At 49.7% G+C, this 6,445-nt stretch overlaps 1 protein-coding gene across 6 annotated transcripts in view; it reads left to right on the top strand.

Annotated features, from left to right (window-relative positions):
* Positions 1-616: 616 nt before the first annotated feature.
* The window catches only part of PTK2 (protein tyrosine kinase 2), a 258,431-nt gene continuing 252,602 nt past the window's right edge, over positions 617-6,445 (top strand). For 4 of the 6 annotated variants that reach the window (XM_047842376.1, XM_047842373.1, XM_047842377.1 and 1 more), the window contains exon 1: positions 1,426-1,585. The gene's annotated coding sequence lies outside the window, so the exon portion shown is untranslated. Of the gene's footprint in view, positions 962-1,425; positions 1,586-6,445 lie in introns of those variants that run through there. The other 2 variants (XM_047842378.1, XM_047842374.1) reach the window with 1 other exon arrangement.

Here is a 6,445-nt window from a genome sequence, read left to right as displayed (position 1 = left end):
GAACAACAGAGCTGAGTCAGGGGGCCGTGTGTGTGTGTGTGTGTGTGTGTGTGTGTGTGTGTGTGAAACCATGGAGGGTAGTGGGTGGTTCCTATTATACACAGAGTGGTCAGTTGGCATCTAATGAGGTGACATGTAAGCCTGAGAAAGTGAGGGAGGAAGAAGTTCCAGGCAGAGGGAAGAGAATTCCAGGTGGACCAAACACTGGGTATAAAAGCCCTGGGGCTGACACACTTCCTTGCACTCTTTAATGTAGGTTAAAAAAAAAAAAACCACCAAAAAACCGTAATACATTTCATTAAAGAACAGTAAACATATTTAAATACAGTAAAGCTCTTTGTAAGCAAAATTGCTTTATTTCACCTGCTTCTGTTGTAACCAGAGTCAAATTGTTGCCGAGAGCAGAATGGGGGGTTACCTTTCTCAGCTTCAGGGAGTTCACCTTTAAAACGAATATGTGTCTAACTTGCCTCCTGGCTTGTGGTGAGGATCAAAGTGACACCGTAAAAATGAAAGTTGCTCTGCTTCTGGTTTCATTTCCTACCGCAAGTTTGTCACCTTTTTTTTTTTTTTTAAAGAACACAAATCAGATATTACTTCCTGCTTAAAACCCTCCAAAGGCTCCCTGCTGCCTAAAGAATAAAGATGCCTTAAGAAGCCCCTGGAAGGCTGCATTTTTACCCCCGCCCAGGCTCCAGTCATCAGCTCCCCTCGGACATGGCTCTCTTCTCAGCTGCCCTCTGCCTGGTGACTCCCAAGTGCCGGGGGTCCTACTCCTCTTTCTCGAGGTTCAAGACCTAGGAGACCAGCGCCCAGGCCGCAGATCGGGGCTCAGCGGGCGCTTGAGTGGAGATCCAGTCTTGGCAGGGCCCAGCATTAGCGGTGATGCCAGTCAACACATCCCTGAGCCTCACTCACTTTGCCTCTGTGCAGAGGGGCCCAGGATACCCAACTCGTCTCGGTAGGCGCGCCCCGCGGGGGTGTGGGCCCTGGGGTCGGGCTGCAGGGCGGCCGGCGACGAAGGCCCTGCGGAGGGGCCGCGTCCGGGCCTCGCGGGCGGGCAGGGGGCAGAGGGCTTCCCCGAAGTCGGGCCTCTCCCCGCCCGTCCAGAGTGCTATGGGGGGGGGACCCCGGCTCTGCCGGCCTCCCGCCCCCGGCCGAGTCTCCCCCAACCCCCGCGGCCACGCCCGCGCGCAGCCCCTGGCCGTCCCGAAGGCCCGGCGCGGCTCTCCGGCGCGATCTCGGGAACGGAGACTCGTCGCGTGCTGGGCATGCGCGGGCCGCGGGACGCATGCCCGGTCCTCCCGGGAGGCGGAAGCTCGGCGCGGGGACGCGGCCGGGCGCGCGCAGTGGCGGGGTCGCGCGCCTCAGCCGGTCGCCGCGCACGCGCGGCCCGCGCCGACGCAGCACGGCCCCGAGGGCGCAAGCCCGCCGCCGCCGCCGCCGCCGCCGCCGCCACCGCCGCTGCCGGGCCGGGACCGCTGTGCGCCCGCGGCGTGAGGCGTGGGAGGGAGCGCGGTCCCAGCGTTCGCGGCGCCGCCTGGCAGTCGTCTGCCCTCGCCTCCCGGCGCCCAGCGCCGCCCGAGTGAGTGCGGGGCCGGGCCGGGGCGGGGGCCGGGGCGCGGGCGGGCCGATTCCCGGAGCTGGGGCTTGGCAGGGCCGCGGCCCGCGGGCGGAGGGCCGCGAGGGGCGAGCAGCCGGTCCGGGCGGCGGATGCGGCCGAGACGGGCCCCTCGCGCCCGCGGCTCGGAGGCCGGGGATGTGGGGAGGACGAGGGAGGGGCCCCGGGAGGACGACGCTGTGGGGAGGCTCGAGATGTGGGGCGGACGGGGGGTTCCGGGGGGCTCGGAGAGGCCAGGGACCGGGGAGGACGAGGGGGCGGGTTCTGGGAGGACGGCGATGGGTGGAGGACGGAGATGTGGGGAGGCCAGGAAACGTGGGGAGGCCGACGGGCTCGGGCAGGCCGGGGGGCTCGGGTAGACGGGGGGCGTTTGGGGGAACTGAGAAGGCCGGGGGGCCCGTGGAAGGTGGGAAGGGAGGTGCATTCGGGGGCCTCGGAGAGGCGGAGGGTCTGGAGGCCGGGGTGGGGGGGGGGGTGGTGGGCGGCTTGGGGAGGCCAGCCGCCGGGCTCCTTGGGAGCGGGCCGATTGCCTCAAAAACAAAAGGGGGGAGAGAGGAAGGAGGAGGAAGAAGGAAATCCTTGGGGACCCTGGGGGCATCACCCGGACCCGGAATGCAGACTCCCTGGCCCTCGGGCAGGGAAGGGCGGGCCTCGAACCCGGATCGCGGTCGGCTCCTTCCCCGCTGCTGGCGCTCAACTTGCCGAGGCCCTGTGGTTTTCTGGGCGATAGCCCTGGACCTCTTGATTCATTGTGCCTCCAAGTTTCCTCCTCTGCCCACCCCAGCCCCCAGCTCTGCTGCCGGGGTAGGTGGAAGAACGACTCGCTGTTTCTCCCTGGCTTCCTTTTCTTTCTCAGGAGGAGGCTGTGTGTGTGTGTGTGTGTGTGTGTGTGTGTGTGTGTGTGTGTGTGTGTGTGTGTGTGTGTGTTTCCTTGGTTTTATTAATTGCAGGATTTAGCTTAACGCACTAAGAGTAAAAAGAAATTTTTCTTGAGTCATTTCAACAGTGTCTCATTCTTGCATAGTTAGCCTGCAGCTGGGTTTTTGGCAGTGAGACTAAGATAATAGTAATATTGTAGTAATTATGGGAATTGGTTGAAATACGTTCAAGCTGAAGGCGGTGTAAGAGTTTGGAGATCTGTGCTTAAGACGACTGTGGTTGGGATTCTTAGGTAGAATGTAAACATTTTCGTGGTTGGAAAAATAGGCCGTCGCTATTTGAAATGAAATACCAGAGTCTCACCCCTAATATTTTATTTGTATAATGGGTAAAGAAAATAGTCTTGTCCTGCAAATGAGAACGCTGGTCGGTTGTTTGATCTCTGAAAATCTGAAAAGCATGGATGAAGTGATTGGAAGATACATGGTGAATTAGCATTCAACTTACTTTTGTTGAGGTACAGTCTAGGCAAGATTTTCAGGCAGCTGCACTTTCTAGATAACTTTTGACACCTCGCAATATTTAGACACATGAAACTTTTAAAGGAAGTTTGTGTCTCAGCGTCTTTAGACGTATATTGTTTTATATTTGTGTCTGTCCTTGGAGGGGGAATACCACCCGAGCTACCAGTAGTCTTTTGAATACTTTTGTGGTATTAAATGTTGAAGAAGCAGCAAGATCAAGTAATTTAGGTGGTTATGAAATAATCCAGTTCAATATTGAAAACCGGGAAAAGATTGTTTAAAATACATGGCTGTCTTTAAAACATTCCAATCAGTGGAAGACGTTAGGATATGCACTGAATAGAGAGACCTACACATTATTCAGAGGTGATGCATCAAAAAGCAAGTCCTTGGTTGGGGCGCCTGGGTGGCGGTGGCTCAGTCAGTTAAGAGTCTGACTTCAGCTCAGGTCACGATCTCACGGTTCGGTGGTTCGGTTCGTGTGTTCGAGCCCTTTGTTGGGCTTTGTGCTGACAGCTCAGAGCCCAGAGGCTGTTTCTGATTGTGTCTCCCTCTCTTTGCCCCTCCCCTGCTCACGCTCTGTTTCTCTCCGTCTCTCAACAATAAATAAATGTAAAAAAAAAAAAAATTAAAAAAAAAAAAGCAAGTCCTTGGATAAATAAAGACATTGAATCCAAAACCTAGTATTTAAGGTTCGGGGCAAAGAATACTGGAGCAGAGGCCTAGAGGACGCATGACTTCAGCCTCTTTTCAGGCGGGACGTGCACTGAAGGTGAATCGTGTCCAGTTAGGAGTGAGGTTCCGTGAGGGAAGCAGCAAAGCGGTGTCTGGGGAAGCTGGAAGTTGGGAACCGCAGTGAGTACTTTCTAACTAAAGTAGTTTCTCTAACACTCCATGCTCGTTGTTGGAAATTGCAGAACTTAATGTCCTAGTTCTTCAAATTGGGTTCTTTAGCAAGTCAGATAACTTTTCTTGCCAGGAAGTTGGAGAAGTTGTCTAAATAACAAAATTGTATTGTTAAAAATAGCTCCTTTAAAAAATGCGGATTTGGGGTGCCTGGGTGGCTCAGTCGGTTCAGCGTCCAACTTCGGCTCAGGTCATGATCTCGCAGTTTGTGAGTTCGAGCCCCGCGTCGGGCTCTGTGCCGACAGCTCGGAGCCTGGAGCCTGCTTCGCATTCTGTGTCTCTGTCTCTCTCTGCCCCTCCCCTGCTCACACTCTGTCTCTCTCAAGAATGAATAATTAAAAATTGTCTTAAAAGTAGCACAACAAAAGATGAGATTCAAAGTCTTAATTCAATATATAAATCTTGAACCTCTAAAATTAAACATTTTCAGTTTAGACAGAGTTTTAGCTAAAATCTTATTTTAAATCTCAATATAATTAAAAGTTCTATTATTTTTATCATTTGTGAATGAGGGATTTTTTTGCTTGTAAATCAGTAAAGTTCAGTTTCTGTAGTAATTTACTTTGCCTTAAAGCTCTAGCTTAAGAACTTATTTTCATTACTGTATCTTCCCTTATTAAAATCCCTTAAATAGCAAAAAATTGCTATGTGGGTCTTTGAGAATTTTTACTGATGCCTATATAAATTATTTAAAATGCAAATTTTAAAAACTTGGGCAAAGTAAATGACCTTATTTGAGTCGATAGTAATAACTCCAGGAAGTTTGTGAATGCAGTAAGCACTCAAATATGAAGCTGCTTCTCTGTCCTTAGAAGGGTCCTCGGTGGGACAGGATGAGGACAGTTCCAGGTCATCTTTGGCTGTACCTGTGTGTCACTGCCTCAACCACCTACATTAAGAAGTTGTTTTTTTACTTCCCTTCTGTAAAGCATGTGTAGTAATGGATTATTTGAACCCTTGAGGTCTTTTTCTCTGTACTAACATTTTGGCAAAGTTTTTTTTTTTTTCCCTTTTTCTTCCATGTCATGACTCCCAAAAGACAGCCTGGTGCAGGAGAAATGCAATTCCTGTCTGTCACTTTCTGGCATTAATTTCTAGGAATTGTGCCAAATCTTACCATTCAGAACCGCATAAAAGTGTTTCTGATTATAAAGTAGAGAAGAAGCCTCTCTGTTCCTATCTATAACAATTGTATTGTTTTTCCTTTTTTTTTTTTTTTTTTTGCTAGGCTCTGTGATGGAAATACAATTCAGATAAGCCTATGTAATTCAACTTTCAGTTTAGATGGAATCTTTAGCACATGTTGTTAATTATAGTCTGATTTGTGTAAGCACTAATGAAATGGTTTTTAGATGAAAGTATGAAATAAATATGTTCACCTGGTTGGCACTGTTCCCACTTTTAAGCAATTGAAGGCCTTTGAGGAGAAAACGAGTACTATCGTCACAAAGCTTACCTGTTTTCAGGACATGGAGGCGTTCACTTACAAGCTTTGTATTTAAAATAATCCTGCCTAGATCTTACTGATATACATTGCCACTTACTGTTAACTCATTTTTCAGAACAAGAAAAGTGACAAAAGTCATCCATTTCAATATTAGCCCCTGACAGGAGAGGACATGTAATGCTGCTGGGCACCCGTGTGGGTACAGTGTGGTATTGTAGGGGTCACTACCCTTTTGCAGATGAATTAACTCTGGGAGATGGGACCTGAGCCGATTGCTTTTGTGCTGTATCTCCTTTATTCCTCACAAGAGCCATATGCTCACTTTACAGACGAAACTCTGTAAGTCTGGAGGCAGAGTAGCCTGCCGTGGGTCTCTTGGCCCACGGGTGGCAGATCCTGGCTGGTGAGGCCTGCTGGACTTTCTGTGCAGCCTCTGACTAGAGGAGCACTGGTCTTACAGATCCCAATCCAGCCTTCTGAAGTGGGAGTGAACAGTGTGCAAGGGCACAGGAAAGTTTAAGTAGTTACATTTCCTGTTTCAATCTGACCCTTTCATATCGTGAAGTTATGATCTGGCCAACGTAGTGTAGGTAAACGTTTTAATGAACATACCAACATTGTTTAATTATGTTAAATTAATTTAGAGTTTGTTAAATGAAAATGTGTAATGTATGGTGCAGTGATTGATGCTTCTTATTTGTTAAAGGATATGCTTTGGTAATTTCCACATTTATACAGCTTTTTCATCAGTGACTTTTTCGGGGGGTGTCAGTGACTTTTTCTGGAGGGGTTGTTTATGAATATGGTTTTGTGGGAAGCAAGGAGTAACGTAAGGGAAAAGTAAATGGCACGTTTCTCGTACAGGTTTAATCCCCTTGGAGTAAATCCTAGCATTTATAATCTCTAACACACTGGTGCTCTAGAAATGTTTCTGCAATGAATGTGCTCATTCTCACCGATTTAGAATTTTCCATCCTGCTTTTAAGAGTTGACTTACTCTGTACTCCTTTATTTGGGGCCAGTGGACTAAAACCAAGCTCAGAAGAATCTGGAAAGTTGTATCTTTGG

Source organism: Prionailurus viverrinus, chromosome F2 (assembly GCF_022837055.1).
Source record: "Prionailurus viverrinus isolate Anna chromosome F2, UM_Priviv_1.0, whole genome shotgun sequence".
Classification (NCBI taxonomy): domain Eukaryota; kingdom Metazoa; phylum Chordata; class Mammalia; order Carnivora; family Felidae; genus Prionailurus; species Prionailurus viverrinus.
The sequence above is the reverse complement of the archived record's forward strand: the minus strand, read 5'-3'. Positions and strand labels throughout refer to the sequence as shown.